Source organism: Mizuhopecten yessoensis, unplaced genomic scaffold (genome assembly GCF_002113885.1).
Source record: "Mizuhopecten yessoensis strain PY_sf001 unplaced genomic scaffold, ASM211388v2 scaffold11057, whole genome shotgun sequence".
Lineage (NCBI taxonomy): Eukaryota > Metazoa > Mollusca > Bivalvia > Pectinida > Pectinidae > Mizuhopecten > Mizuhopecten yessoensis.
The window spans coordinates 675,435-692,214 of NW_018408857.1; the positions used below are offsets into that span (position 1 = coordinate 675,435).

Genomic DNA, 16,780 nt, shown 5'->3' on the forward strand with positions numbered 1-16,780 from the left:
AGTGTCTCGGTGGCTACATTACTGTATATGATTTATTTAATATCCATATTTGAGGTTTGGGTATTCTACTTATATATGCAGAACAAAGGTATATTTTTCAAACTATTGTCTTCTAAACGATGTATCTGCTTATATAATAAAGATCCTCTTTTCAAAAAGAATTGACAGTAGGCCTAGGAAACTTGGAATTGTATCTTTTGTAACAGTACAAAAATGCATGGTCAGACTGCGATTTGAACCCGGGATCCTCCAAACTCTAGATGGACGCTTTACCAATTGAGCTTAACCAAGTGTTGCTGGTGAATGACCCGGTCCAGTTCCGCAACACTTTAATGAACAAAAATAGATTTCTACCATCATTGAAAGGTGTATATATACATCGATATTGTACTCATTACATTTTCTGATTTTCTTTTATACTGGTAGTGCTTATTATCATATTTATCCAGCAATAAGCGCATGCCTGATAATAAGCCCACCCATATCTATTTAAGTTCAGCAACAAATGTCACAACAAATGTTATTTCAATGTTCTGTAACATTATCTCACCTTCTTCTTTGGGTGATAAATTATGTGTTGGGCCCCTGGGCTTATTTTATTGCAGGATATATATAGACAGTGAGAGTTGGTTAAGGGAGATAACTTCACCACATATTTCATGAATAATGTTAAATGTAAGATTCTTCAGGTAATGAATATTGCAAGCTGCCTTAATTTATTGACAGGTATTTTTCAAAGACAAGTGTACTATATGACATCAAGGAACATGCACGTACTTATTTTGACAGGTGACATTACATAACAGTTATGGACAGATGTTATTTATAGCTTGACATTAATTGTAATGAAAGGTGAATCTAATTAGAAGCTTTTTACACATCATATCTCCAAGTCAGAAAAATGCCAAAGAAGTTAGAGATCCACATCACTTTTGGATGGTGGAACTGTATAAACAGTCCCAAGTGGCATGTTGTGACGAGCAGGCATATTTTTATAAGTTTCAAAATGTATAGGTTTGTGTGTGTAGTACATGTGTAGGAATTGTGGGGTACCGGTTTGCTATGGTTTTACCCTAGGAGTCGGGTAAACCCACATTATATTATAAACGAGTTTAACAGTAAACTCCCCATCACACTTGCCTTGTGAATCCCAGGGAGTCGAGATGGTGGAAGTACTATAACGGTAATTAGGATATAGTTATATGTATACATGTACAGTATTTGGTTTCTCCTTGGTGGAGAATGTTACGTAATACTTGCCAAGGTTATACCCTGGAAGTATGGTGGAGCCTCGTTGATCTGGGTAGATTGACAAGGCTATTTATAGTCAGGTACATGCAAACTCTGCCAAGGTTTACCCTGGGGAGGGTGAGTAGCTGATGTGTCCGGTACCAGTGTGGTAGATACTCAGTGTGGGGTACTTACCGTTGCATGTACCTAAAGTGTATAACTCTAGTCATTGGTGAGTTTAGTTAGGGTAAAATTACAACCCGCTTTGGATAACCCAGGGGGGAGGAAATTACCTGTCAGTATAAAGGCCTGCTCGTCACATTTGTTGAGAATAAATATCATTAAATAGGCTGCGGCCATTTAATCCAAAAATGCGTGTTTATTGTTATTTCAAAAACATCATAAAATAAATCCAAGTCAGAGAAATACCAAAAAAATTGGAACTCTTCTTTGTTGGAGATGTAAACAGATCCCTGTCACTGTCCATGTCTACCTTAATTTAAAACGTAGCAGAGTTAGAATGTACTAGTCTGTTATAGTTGGTTCACAAAACAGGATATACTATTGATACACTAACAGTATATGAATGCCAAACATCAATTGAAAAATGTTTAAGGTTTCAGTATTTTCTTGTTTCCATTTGACAAGGAAGGAATTGGCAAATACACATTTAGTATAAACGTAGTTGTCTATGACAAGGTATCGTAAAAACTTCCTATAAATATTTCTCTAAATGAACCTTTTCTTCTCTATTGTATTTCAATTCAGATACACACTGTATGTCACATAAAGCATGAAACTGTACAGGAACAAGAACAATTCGCCCTAATATGACCTCCAGACTCAAACAATACACTAGATATCCAGCTGTATGTATATACATATATACAAGTGTAGATATTTTAAGACATTGCTGAGAAGTCTGACGTAATATCGTCCTGATAACATAGTTTAAGTACACAAAGGTATCATTGTAATTCTGGACTTGCCAGTTTTAAATGACATAATATATGTATATATAAATAAATTCACTCTAAATTAGCATTTTTTTAAAACAAAACTGAAGATTATCTCTATTTTCCCACTTGAATTAAACATCATTTGTGTCATACCTTAATTCAAGATCATGAATATTCAAACATCAAATTTGATTTTTAAACTGATTTTGTTTACTGTTTCACAAAGACAATGTTTGACAAAAATAACTTACTACATGATCTGTTATCTCATCCAGGTTGGAATATATCGGTCAGTGATCAAAATATATATATACAATTATATATGATTTATTCTACAACAATTATGTAACAAGTCATTTCAACTTATATTAATCACTCTTGTTGGCCCAGATGATAGCGCACTGATGGGGTCTAAAGTGTGAGGAAACATGAGTACACAGAGAAAACTCATGAGGTCGGGCAGGTGATCATGATGACCCCATACTTTTTCACATCCAATCGGGGAATCAAACTCTGGTTTCCTTGGTGAAAGGCAAGTGCGCTATCCACTGCGCCACCCCTGACCACCCAAAGTGATGCTTGAGTGCATGGCCATGAAGCAGTTTGGTCAGAAGTGGCAGTCTTTACTAATTTTCAAGTCAAATGTTGAAGAACAAAATCTGATTTAATTTATTCACACATTCAGCTACACGTTATACTGTGTCGGGCACACAGGAGATAAACGCTAAATGTTCATGTGTATCTATAGCTATTGTATCAAGACCATATATAAGAACCTGTCTGGCTCCGGTTCTGAGAAGCTGACTGAGCCCTCATAGCTAGAATTCACACAGATCTAAACACTGGCATATGCATTGAGCTATACAGACTGTTCCCAGAAATAGGCCAGTGATACTTAGAACTGTGTATTGCCTATCCCTGATTTAAAATCCCTGACTGCACAAACAGTTTCTTTATTCTGTGACTTTTTAAAAATATGCATGTTACTTCCTATTTCTCTTTTAAAGTATTTCCTTCAATGCATCGTGTTTCGAGTGTCATATATAAAGCGTCTCTAGATTTGTAATAGTACAATCGGTTCTAAAGAAAAGACATAGGTTCTTACGCTGTATAATGTATTTGACATTATATGTGAACTTAAACCTTATACAAGTATAACAAAGATAAATTGTATGGTTTGTTTATAACTGTGATTTTGGAAGTATGTACATAGTAAGTGTCACTTTGTATATGAATCATATTTATAATTGTTACACCTCAAGTGAATTTCTAGCTATTTTATTGGTTGGGAGAAAATTAAACAAAAATCTCTGTCACACTCCGGAAATACATTGGTTGTAAGGGGCGCGGGTGATATTGCCATGAGACAGTGAAAAATATCACATGCGCGAGAAATGTGCGTTCACCACTTCGTTTCCCCACCATGATGGTCACAAGAACGTTTGACGCCAACAGCCAATTTTATCAAGCGCCGGTGCGATAGCGATTGTAAACAGCAGACTATCAACAAACAAGATGTCATTATCGAGGTTTGCTGCCGTTTCTGAGCTACAAAGACTTTTGGTGTAACAAAATAGATATGACATTCATTAGCAGGGGACAGTGAATATTGTCAACCCGAGAAAACCATTTAAACCCGAGGCGAAGCCGAGGGTGACAATGGTTTTTTGAGGTTTGAAAATATTCACTGTCACCTGCTAATGAATGTCATATTTATATAATGTTCTTATCTCAGGGTTTGAAACTAACACATATCTACCAGCAAAATGCATGTTAATTTCTTGAATGGACTAGGTCCATCACCTGCGACCAGAAAGCTCAATTGGTTAGAGTATTCGGCTAGAGTTCGGATGGTGAGAGGTTGGAATCCCAGTCTGGCCGTTGCTTTTCTATATCTCCTGTTACACAAGTGAATTACTAGCTGATTAACATCAATGCTAAACAAAACACCACTGCCTATTATGGATAGCCAGGTAGTCAAGATACAGGGAAAATTGTGATAGAAATTAAGTTACAACATTGTGGCACATCTTAAATCTATAATAAAATTAAACAATGCACAGTATCGCAAGCAATCTATTCCCCCATTTCTGGACTAACTCATATATGGTTCAAGAAAGGACAAACGGCCTAAACTTTGAATAAATTTTGGCACGAGAATCAATTTCGGTCCAAATTCCATAGAGTATTTGGACATATTTTTCCATGAGATTCCATTTATCATGTAACATGAAATTTCATGGAAAAATATGTCCGAATACTTCATGAACAAATTTTCCATGGAATTTCATGGCAGCTGATGGAAATCTCAGAGATGGGTACGCAACGCTCAACATGCCAAGAGGTACCCAGATGTACAGTATTTGGTATTCAGATGTTACAGAGAAGGGCCTTAACTCTATGTATAGTTTGGTACAAGACTCCATTAAGTATGAAACGTAGAATCAGAAACATGAATTAGTTTATTAAGTACATTGTTTCCTTTTTTGCAGTGATCAAATATTAAGCTGATTTTCCAATTAAGCAAGCAAATTTGATAACATTTACTTAGGATGCAAGTATTTTACCTTTAAGAATTTAATGGGGTTTTTCAGAAATTTGCATCCCCAATAAATCATCGTCGTTTCTGTGACATTTTCTCACGAGAATCACTCCACCAGTTCTTAAAATTGATGAATGTTACGTATACGTTTTTGACAACAATTGTTGTATTCATTAGTCGGTTGTGGTTATATGGCAGAAACACTGCAGGGGACATTTCAACACCTGATCTAGCCTCATATTAAATGTCCCCCACATTGTACAGTGCTTTCCAGCAGAAATGCTGTTTTCAACCCATTCAACCCCTATGTTACTTTAGTAAACTCTTCCATGCTTTGATCTGGATGAGTCCATTATGGTATACAGAGGTGAAAGGGTATTAGCTGAGAACTATCATCTGCATTAATCTACCTGTTATCAAGGTAGACTAAAAGCTCCTCTTCAATATACTTGTCAGGGCCCAATAGCTGTGCATGTGTTTCAAGTCCTTACAGACTCACCTAACTAAATCAGCCAATCAGCAAGTGTTTCATACGACTGTAATACAGCTATCTAAAAATGTGTTCCGGTTAAATAGCCAGTGCCTCGGAGTAATTTAAATGTGTAATTCTTGACAGATTTCTATTGAATGAAAGCTAGAGATATTTGATTGAAATTCAGATTCAATATTGTATGTATGTAGGGGGATTTAAATGATCATCTGAAAGAATTAAACCCAAGTATGTGAAAATTTCTACAAAATTTGTATTAACACCATTACGCTAATGTTGCTCCTTTTATACAACTTGACATTTACTCTGCTTTAGTTTCTATTTTCTATTTTCTATTAGCATATACGTTACTAATCAATACAAAATTGAGGAATCACAGGAGCTGCCTTATCAGGCGCTAACTACTAGTCCTATGCCACCTGGCTAATTATAATATCTCACTAGGTGTGTATGCCTGGTGTATGTTGGAGTTGTATTGTGTTCTGTTTGTAGTGGGACCCGCAACATCCACCCCAGACCATTTTAAACTCCACCTGGGTTGTATATGAAGCGTATGTAATGCGAACTGGTGTGTTTTGTGTATCAACCTCACATGTCCGTATCACATGCTTACACCAGTTTACTAGCTATAGTCTGGTCTTTACAATTTTTGCTGTCGAGCAAAATGTTTTTTATGATTTTGGTTCCATAAAAGAACAATGAATTACAGCTACAGGTTTGAAATTAATAGAATACACAGAAGTAGAAAACAGAAAGAATTTTTGGCTGTAACTTGAGAAAAGTTTAATTTAGTTAGTTTAGATTAAACCATATCTTATTCCTGTCAATGAACATGTACAATTACAAAAGACATTTCATTCTGATGATTTGGGAAACAAGTACTACATATAGTCCTCATCAAGCCATCTCAGAGGTGTCGAGACAAAATCTTCAAGACAGTTCACTCCAATACTTTCTAGGATCAAAATTGCAAAGCAATTTAACTTCTAAATTCAAAGATGGGAGACTAACAACTGTTCTGTTCTTGTAATCATTTCAAAAGTTGAACATGGACTTCTGAAAGACCAAGAGAAACTTTTGAAAAAGACCTCTAGTATTTTCAGAACAAGAGGCCCAGAGGGCCTGAATCGCTCACCTGGATATCTAAGCAATCATGGCAAAATATTCTCGTAATGAGATCCAAGGGAATTTGCCAGACCCAAATGCCAATTCTTGTAGTATGTCTGTATTAGATTTTTTTCATGCCCAGCAAGTTAATTAATGTATGGTTATGGGGTGGGGATCTCAACTGTTTCCAAGCTGTGACTCAGAAACTAGATCCCTAGGGTTGTGGCCAGACCCCAGGATCAATTCTAATATCATGACTGCATCTGTCTCTTTTTGTCCAGCATTTGTATTTATAGTCTTGGGATGGGGATCTCAACCGTTTTAAAGTTATGACCCAGGGGTTAAGTCTGCAAGGGTGGGGCAGACCTCAAGGCCATTCTGGAAGCATATGTGCATTCATCTCTTTATACTCAGCAATTGTATATATGCATGGTTATAGGGTGTGGATCTCAACTGTTTCCAATCTGTGACTAAGAAACTAGGTCCCTAGGGGTTCGGTCAGACCCCAGGGTGTATTCTAATACCATGACTACTTTTTTCTCTTTATGCCAAGCATTTGTATATATAGTCCTGGGATGGGGATCTCAACTGTTTCAAAGTAATGACCCAGGGACTATGTCTCAATGGGTGGGGCCAGACCCTAGGCCATCCTGGAAGCAAATGTGCATGCTTCTCTTTATACTCCACAGTTGTATATATGGTTATACCGTGGGAATCTCAACCATTTCCAAGAAGTAAACTTTTTTTGGCCCCACCCCTTAGCACGGGGGGGTCAGCCCCACCATTTGTACAATTTTGAATCCCTGCCTCCCATGAGTGCTTCTGACAAAATATGATCAAAATCCATGGCATAATTCTACAGAAGAAGTCGTTAACCAACGGTTTGTATACAATTGGAGACCCTTCACCCAAGGATGCTTCAGACCAAATATGGAACAAATCCTTTCATTCCTACAGAAGAAGAAGGATTTTAAAGAATTTATTATGTGTTCCCTATTGAGCCCCGCCCCTCAGGCCACTCAAGGGCCAGACCGACAGTTTACACAAAATTGATTCCCCTTCCCCCAAAGATGCTTCAGACCAAATATGGAACAAATCCTTTCATTCCTGCAGAAGAAGAAGGATTTTAAAGAATTTGCTATGTTTCCCCTATTGGGCTCCGCTGCTCAAGCCCATAAGGGACCAGACGCACAGTTTATACAAAATTGGTTACCCTTTACCCAAGGATGCTTCAGACTAAATATGGAACAAATCCTTTCATTCCTACAGAAGAAGAAGGATTTTAAAGAATTTATTATGTGTTCCCTATTGAGCCCCGCCCCTCAGGCCACTCAAGGGCCAGACCGACAGTTTACACAAAATTGATTCCCCTTCCCCCAAAGATGCTTCAGACCAAATATGGAACAAATCCTTTCATTCCAACAGAAGAAGGATTTTAAAGAATTTATTATGTGTTCCCTATTGGGCCCCACTCCTCATGATCAGGTCCCTCCGGGGCCAGACCCCTGGTTTATACAAAATTGGTTCCCGTTCCCCCAAGGATGCTTCAGACCAAATATGGAACAAATCCTTCGGGCAAGTGAGCTAAAAATAGAAATAACAAACTTTAGCCTTCAGATTGCAATATATCAGCCTCACTGAGTCAAAAATATGATGTATACATGTTTGTTAATCCAAATTGTGAACTTTGAACCCCAATTCTTCCTGGAAGTTTCCACCGCTGGTGACCTTCAGCTGAGTCATCTTTAAGCCATCTTTTTATCTCTGTATCCCAGTTTAAACCATCGTTAAAATAAAACTACTCGACAACTAAATTCTTTGAAATACAATGAACACAACATACTTCTGATGAAATATCAGAGCCATTTAGAATTTTCATAAAAATGAATTACACCAAGTATGTATCAACAAAAAGCATATTACTTCTAATACATTGTACAAAATACATTAACATAATTACAGTAGACTAAAATATCTTAAGTCATCGGGATATGGTCTTCAGTGGTTTTTTGTTTGTTTGCCTAGTGGTAAGTATCGTGGTGTCATTTAACAGGCAAATTTACTTCTCGATATCGTACTTGTGTCCAATGCAATGCAAGAAGCCTTAAAAAAAGGCTCATTGGTTTCGAGGAAATTTCCACTTTTCCATGACAGCTTAAAATAGATCTTATGTAATAATGCTGGAAATTTCTGATTCAGCCATATTTCCAGCCGTCAGATGTAATTGATACGTACAATATACAGTATTCGGGAATAGAACACAGTAACATATACAAAATGTTCCCCAAAGACACGATCTGTTACTTTGAAAAGGCAGGACACTACAATCGCAATCAGCTAAATCTTTATACCCCAAAGTTGGGCTGTTAAAAACCAGCTGAATCTTCTTCATAACACTTAGATGGGACTGTTAACCATAATAGACAGGAGAAACAGTTAAAACACCCACACCCTGCTTTAAATTTTATTGTCAGAGAAACGAACAACGCCCACATTTTAACAATTAGATTTTATCGCCTATAAATGTGGTGCCTCGCACCGGTAGATCTTCCTACAGGTAAAATATTTCACCTGTAACATTTTACAGATGTATGTTATGGGTATTGTTTATCACATTAGCAAACATCTTCTCTTATCTATTGACCGACTAACACCTGTGTGTATCTGACACAGATACAGATGACATTTGGCCTTGTCATCGTGATCGGTATGTCCTCAATAATTCAGGTGTTCCGTATTTAAAATGGTTACGATAATAATATGATTAAGCAAGATGGACATTACTTGGATCAATCATTGACTTTTATCATCAACATTAAAGAAATCTAGACTTAAATAGACTCTATCACTTCTGTGAGAACTAGACAGAGATCTAGAGCTCTAATATACCCTTGGGATAAGAATTTTTGTCAAGTTTGACATGGGCGTTCCAAAGCGCTTAAATATATAATAACTAATATGTTTAGGCAAACAGTTTAGAACTCTTCTGCATTGGAAATACAAAACGTTGTGCTTGGTATGTCAACATGAATATATTTCTTTGATAAATCATTTCTAAAAAAAGAAACCCATACCTTGGTTACGCACGCAGTATTTTCCAACATTATCACTCAAACACTACAACGCTAGATATGTTTGCACAGTCACATTAAATGAATATATCTACATTTATCTAATAAGATCAAAGGAAAATGGATCATTGAAATTAAATGTTTGAAATTTATCACAATAGTATGTATTTCATCTCTTGACATCGATTGTACAAATCCATTGTAAAAATCTAACTTAACTTGCAATCTAAACAGTGGGTGTTTTATCTATTAAGTCCATTGACAAGATGTATTGTTTGACCATCTATATACATGTACAGGTAATTCCATCAAAAATATTGATCCAGGTGTGTAAAATGCTTGAAAATAAATCTTACAAATTATCATATAATATATATTCAGAATCTTTTCATTTACGAAACTATACATTTGAATGTTGTTGGAATGAAGATAATGTCACTAAAGGACGAAAGTGGGACTGGAGTTTTCCAAGAGCACTTGTCACTTAATTTGCATAGTTTTTTATTCTCAAATACTAAGGATGCTATCACCCAAACTTGTTTAAAACCTGTCAAGTAGTTTGGGAAGAGGTGTTTTAAAAGTTTTGACCCATAATCCCTCAGCTTCAAGGAGGGCCAGTCGGTCTATTTGTAAAACATAGCCTAAAAATACCTCAGTAACTCTCAAGAGACAAAACTTATGCTAGGTCACATTCTAGAGGCACAGGTCATTCTAGGTCACATTAATATTCTAGAGGCACAGGTCATGCCTCAATGTCACATGTTAGAGGCACAGGTCATGCTTGGTCACACTGGTAACATTCTAGAGGCATGTGTAATGCTAGGTCACATTCTAGAGGCACAGGTCATTCTAGGTCACATTAATATTCTAGAGGCACAGGTCATGCCTCAATGTCACATGTTAGAGGCACAGGTCATGCTTGGTCACACTGGTAACATTCTAGAGACATGTGTAATGCTAGGTCCCATTTTTGAAGTACAGGTCATGTTAGGTCCAATTTTTGAGTCACATATCATTTTAAGTCACATTCAAGAGGCAGGGATCATGCTAGGTCCCTTTCTAGAGGCACAGGTAATGCTAGGTCACATTCTAGAGGCACAGGTAATGCTAGGTCACATTCTAGAGGCACAGGTAATGCTAGGTCCCATTATGTATTATATAGGCACAGGTCCAATTTTAGAGGCCACGGCCATGTTAGGTCACATTTTTGAGGCAGGGGGTCATGCTAGGTCACATTCTAGAGGCACAGGTCATGCCTTGTCACATTCAGATCACGCTTGGTCACACTGGTCACATGTACATTCTAGAGGCATGTGTAATGCTAGGTCACATCTTAGAAGCACAGGTCATTCTAGGTACCATTTTAGAGGCCAAGGTCATGTTAGGTCACATTTTTGAAGCAGGGGGTCATGCTAGGTCACATTCTAGAGGTACAGGCCATGCTTTGTCACATTCTAGAGATACAACTCATGATAATTTTCGGTCACATTCTAGTGTCAGAAGTCAAGCTATGTGACATTGAGGCACAGTCTATGCTAGGTGACTTATAGATCAATACACAATTTGCCTATGAATGACATTGTGCAGTTCTGTATGTATTTCATTAAACAGCTAACTTATAACCTTTGTTCAAAAGTTCAATACGAACATTTACAACTGTCTTGAAATGATTTCAAAAACAACAAGAGGCCCATGGGCCTTAACGGTCACCTGATATATTTATACAGAGAGTTGATTTTGTTTTTAACATGAACAGAAATATTATTCAAAGTGACAAAAAACAATAAAACCACCTTACTCAATATCTAGCATACAGATTTCAGACTAAAAAGGATTTGAAACTAGCACCTCTGATTCTTAACAAGGAAAATGAAGAAATTTTAGCACACTGACTCCTTTGAGCCCCACCCTACAGCCCTTGGGGGTAGGGCTGGCTCAAAATTTTCAAAGTATCAAACTGTCAATTCAAGGTTATAATTCCAATCAAGTTATTAACATGTAATATTCAAAGTATCATTTGCCATTATAAACCATAATAAATTTTGCCCCCCCCCCCCCCCTTCCCCAGGGGGTAAACGTGAGACCCTAGGGTCATAAACCTTAAGACCCTTCCATCTATGAAGAGTATTTGATTCTACCATATCTGGGTCTTGAGAAGAAGATTTTTGAAATTTCAGTAAATTCGACCCTTTTTGGCCCCACCCATCAGCCCCTGGGGGTCAGTCAGGGCTGATATGTGCTTATTATCAAACTGCTACCTAATACTGATAATGCTAACCCAAATTGAATTACTTCCAATGGAAATTAAACAAATGTTGGTCCAAAATGTGATTTCCCTATATAAACTATAGTAAAGTTTACCCCCTCCCCAGGGGGAAACGTGAGACCCCAGGGTCAAGAAATTCACAATTTCGGTAAAGCACCTTAAGACCCTTCCATCTATGAAGAGTATTTGATTCTACCATATCTGGGTCTTGAGAAGAAGATTTTTGAAATTTCAGTCAATTCAACCCTTTTTGGCCCCACCCATCAGCCCCTGGGGGTCAGTCAGGGCTCATAGGTGCATACTATCAAACTGCTACCTAATACTGATAATGCTAACCCAAATTGAATTACTTCCAATGGAAATTAAACAAATGTTGGTCCAAAATGTGATTTCCCTATATAAACTATAGTAAAGTTTACCCCCTCCCCAGGGGGAAACGTGAGACCCCAGGGTCAAGAAATTCACAATTTCGGTAAAGCACCTTAAGACCCTTCCATCTATGAAGAGTATTTGATTCTACCATATCTGGGTCTTGAGAAGAAGATTTTTGAAATTTCAGTCAATTCAACCCTTTTTGGCCCCACCCATCAGCCCCTGGGGGTCAGTCAGGGCTCATAGGTGCATACTATCAAACTGCTACCTAATACTGATAATGCTAACCCAAATTGAATTACTTCCAATGGAAATTAAACAAATGTTGGTCCAAAATGTGATTTCCCTATATAAACTATAGTAAAGTTTACCCCCTCCCCAGGGGGAAACGTGAGACCCCAGGGTCAAGAAATTCACAATTTCGGTAAAGCACCTTAAGACCCTTCCATCTATGAAGAGTATTTGATTCTACCATATCTGGGTCTTGAGAAGAAGATTTTTGAAATTTTAGTCAATTTGACCCTTTTTGGCCCCGCCCCTCAGGCCCCGGGGGGGCTTAGGACTAAACCGGCAACTGTTTTTGTTGACCTTTGTCCATGGAAGGTCCCTGCAAAATTTCATTGAAATTGGTTCAAAGGTTCTTGAGAAGAAGATTTTTGAAATTTTAGTCAATTTGACCCTTTTTTCGCCCCGCCCCTCAGGCCCCTGGGGGCTTAGGACTAAACCGGCAACTATTTTTGTTGACCTTTGTCCAAGTAAGGTCCCTGCAAAATTTCATTGAAATTGGTTCAGGGGTTTTGGAGAAGAAGTCGAAATGGTAAATTGTTTACGGACGCACGACGGACGACGACGGACAAAAGGCGATCGCAATAGGTCACTTGAGACTTTGTCTCAGGTGACCTAAAAAGTGGATCTGGAACCCTAAGATTTTTGAAAATGGACTAAACTTTGTAATGAATTTGTAAAAATTAATTTCTTGCTGTTATAGGGGTCATTTAGTTCAAAAATAAATAACAGTATTCAAACAAGAGGCCCAATGGGCCTGCATCGCTCACCTGGTATAGAACTCACACTTGTAACCTTAAAAGTGATCTAAAATAAAGCTACAGGCAAAATATCAGTATTTATGATTAAAATTCGTTCAAAAGACCCGGTCATTTTTTTTTTAAACATTTCACCCCTGTGATTGAAAGTCGAACAAAGTCATTATGTTGAACACATTATATAGGCTTTCATCTCAGGATGCAACTTGCAAAGTATAAACATCCTGGGACCCATGGTTATTCATAAGAGGTTGTTTAAAGATTTTAAACAAATTTGACCCCTGTGACCTTGAATATAAGTCAAAGTCATTCACTTTAACAAACATAGTAGTCCTTGATCCCAGCATATGCTACTAACTAAATATCAACATCCTGAGCCTTTTGGTTATTCAGAACAAGTTGTTGAAATATTTTAAACATATTTGCTCCTTGTGACCTTGAATATGATTCAAGGTCATACATTTAAACAAACTTGGTAGCCCTTGATCCTAGTATGCTACTGACTAAATATCATCACCCAGGGCATTTTGGTTATTCAGAAGAAGTTGTTTAAAGTTTTTAACATATTTGACCCCTGTGACCTTGAAAATGGGTGAAGGTCATTCATTTGAACAAACTTCGTAGCTCTTCATCTCAGCATGCTACTAGCCAAATATCATCACCCAGGGCATTTTGGTTATTCAGAAGAAGTTATTTAAAGGTTTTTTAAGACAATTGACCCCTGTGACCTTGAATATAATTGAAGGTCATTCATTTGAACAAACTTGGTAGCCCTTCACCCTAGCATGCTACTGACCAAATATCATCTCCCTGGGCAGCTTGGTTATTGAGAAGAAGTTGTTTAAAGTTTTCAACATATTTGACCCCTGTGACCTTGAAAATAGATGAAGGTCATTTATTTGAACAAACTTGGTAGCCCTTCATCCCAGTTTGCTGCTAGCCAAATATCATCACCCTAGGCCTTTCGGTTATTAAGAAGAAGTCGTTTAAAGTAAAATATTGACGCCGGACGACGGACGCCGCACCATGGCATAAGCTCACTTGGCACTTCGTGCCAGGTGAGCTAAAAAGGATTAACCAACCAAGATGATATAAAAATTCTTTAATTACATGACAGAATTAGATTTTTTAATACAACATTACTGCTACCACATTACAGTGATTTGTTTTACTGCCAAATACAGCTAGGCTGTTTCCCCGAGTGAAAAAGTGCCTTAATTTCCCAAAATGACCATGCAAAAACTGGGGAATATATTCCCAATTTCAATACAAATAATGGTATATTTTCCCCAATTCATAAAGGAACAGGCTGTTGTAAAATTTAAGTTACTAAAACACTGCATTATTATTGAACATTAAAAACTCAAGTCTGAGTCAGGCAACATAGTTAGTACATTTTAGGAAAACTATAGACCTGGTTGGCTGACAGTGAGCTAGGTCTATATAGCTATCATGGTGTGTAAAACATATATATCATGCCAATGTACGGACATCTAAACAAACTCTTGATACATGTCTTGGGGCAAACCTGGGAAAAAGAATCGCTTGTCTAGCTGCATTACATTAATTTCCATACATGTACATGTATGTGAAACACAAATTAATTCCTGAAGACACATTATATAATTAGAACTCTTCCAATTCAAATGATGGAATAGTTCATTATGAAATTTCAGGGGTGAATGAGTTAACAACAGTTGGAAAGTTATCTTTATAGGAAGTGACTGTAAATAAATGCCATTTAAAAAAAAAAAACATTGTGGACATTGCTGACAAAGAAAAACACCAAGACAGGTGAAATAGCTCATTTTTTGTCTAGTCATTTAAACAAACAACCCAGCTTTGTGACTCTGTGTACAATTTGTTTCATTCATGAATAGCTTCGTATAGATCTAAGCTATATGACCTGGTTTCAAACACAGCCATTCTATTTATACATAATACATGTTTTAAACAAGAGTTCCATGAAGGGGTACATGATACGCCTATCAGATGTCAAATGAGCAGTTTGCCACAAAGGGCCATACCTGCATACATTTTGGAAAGATAAGCGTAAATTCTACAAAGGGCCATAACTGCATAAATAGCCGGCAAATAATTTTGGTTATCGAACTTGTCCAAGCTTTCATGGCAATGAACCTTCCTACCATGTTTGAAATTAATCCACTCAAAATTACTCAAGTTATTGAGCAGAAACTGTTTCGGCAATTCTACAAAGGGCCATAACTCTGTAAACAACCGGCAAATAATTTTGGTTTTCGCAAGCTTTCATAGAAATGAACCTTCCTATAAAGTTTGAAATGAATCTATTCAAAATGACTTAAGTTATTGAGCGGAAACTGTTACGTCAATTCTATAAAGGGCCATAACTCCCTTAATAACAGGCGGATAATGGTTATCGAACTTGTGCAAGTTTTCATAGAAATGAACCTTCCTACGAAGTTTGAAATGAATCTATTCAAAATTACTGAAGCTATTGAGCGGAAACTGTTTCGGCAATTCTACAAAGGGCCATAACTGTGTAAATAACTGGTAAATAATATTGGTTATCGAACTTGTCCAAGCTTTCATAGCAATAAACCATCCTATGATCCAACTTGTCCAAGCTTTCATAGCAATAAACCATCCTATGAAGTTTGAAATGAATCCATTCAAAATTACTGAAGCTATATATTGAGCGGAAACTGTTTTGACAATTCTACGAAGGCTGGGGCCATAACTGCATAAATAAGCAGCAAATAATTTTGGTTATCGAACTTGTCCGAGCTTTAATGGCAATGAACCTTCCTATGAAATTTGAAATTAATCCATTCAAAATTTATTGAGCGGAAATTGTTTCGGCAATTCTGCAGAGGGCCATAACTCTGTAAGTGACTGGCAAATAATTTTGCTTATCGAAATTGTCCAAGCTTTCATAGCAATGAACCTTCCTATAAAGTTTGAAATGATTTTTATACAAAATTGAGGCCCCTTTGCCCAAGATCTAGAATTGCCTCTTCACAAAATTTGGTTAAAATCCCTTCAAATAAACTGAAGGAGAAGGATTTTAAATGATCTGTTAAAACAAATTGAGTCCCCCTTTGCCAAATGATTTCTCCGTGCAAAATTCGGTAACAGTAAATCATACTGAACAAAAAGGAGTTTAAAGATTTACATAAATTTCCCCTCAATCGGGTCCCGCACCTCGGGCAACACCCTCCATTTATACAAAATTTAGTCCCTTTACCAATGGATGCTCTAGACCAAATTTAATAAACTCATTCACCCCTGAAGACACAGTTGAAGTCTTCCAATTCAAATGTTGGAATAGTTCATTATGAAATTTCAGGGGTGAATGAGTTAAAATAATTATGGTACAGTAGAAAGATTTTAAAAATCTAACTTAAATTGATTCCCCTACTCCCTACCACTCTGCGCCCAGAGGGTCCACACCCTCGTTTATACAAAATTTAGTCCCCTTTGCCCAAGGATGCTCCAGAGTAAATTTGGATAAATCCTTCCAATGGTACAGAGGAAGAAGGCTTAGGAAGACTTAAACTGCAAATTCCCTTATTGGGCCTCGCTCCTCTGCTGATCAAGACTAGTAGCGATTTAAAGGAAAAGTTGACCAATGGATACTAAGAATTCATACACATTGTATATGATCCACACAGATCATTTAAAGAAAAGATATAACAACCCCCCCTCCCCCCTGCCCCCC

The 16,780-nt window shown here is 37.2% G+C and overlaps 1 protein-coding gene across 4 annotated transcripts in view; it reads right to left on the minus strand.

The window, feature by feature from the left end:
- Positions 1 to 16,780, minus strand: part of LOC110465122 — a 53,513-nt gene that overhangs the window by 25,944 nt on the left and 10,789 nt on the right. The window contains exon 1 of one of the 4 annotated variants that reach the window (XM_021520723.1): positions 2,441 to 2,477. The exons of the other annotated variants lie outside the window; for them this stretch is intronic. The gene's annotated coding sequence lies outside the window, so the exon portion shown is untranslated. Of the gene's footprint in view, positions 1 to 2,440; positions 2,478 to 16,780 lie in introns of those variants that run through there. 4 annotated transcript variants of the gene reach the window in all.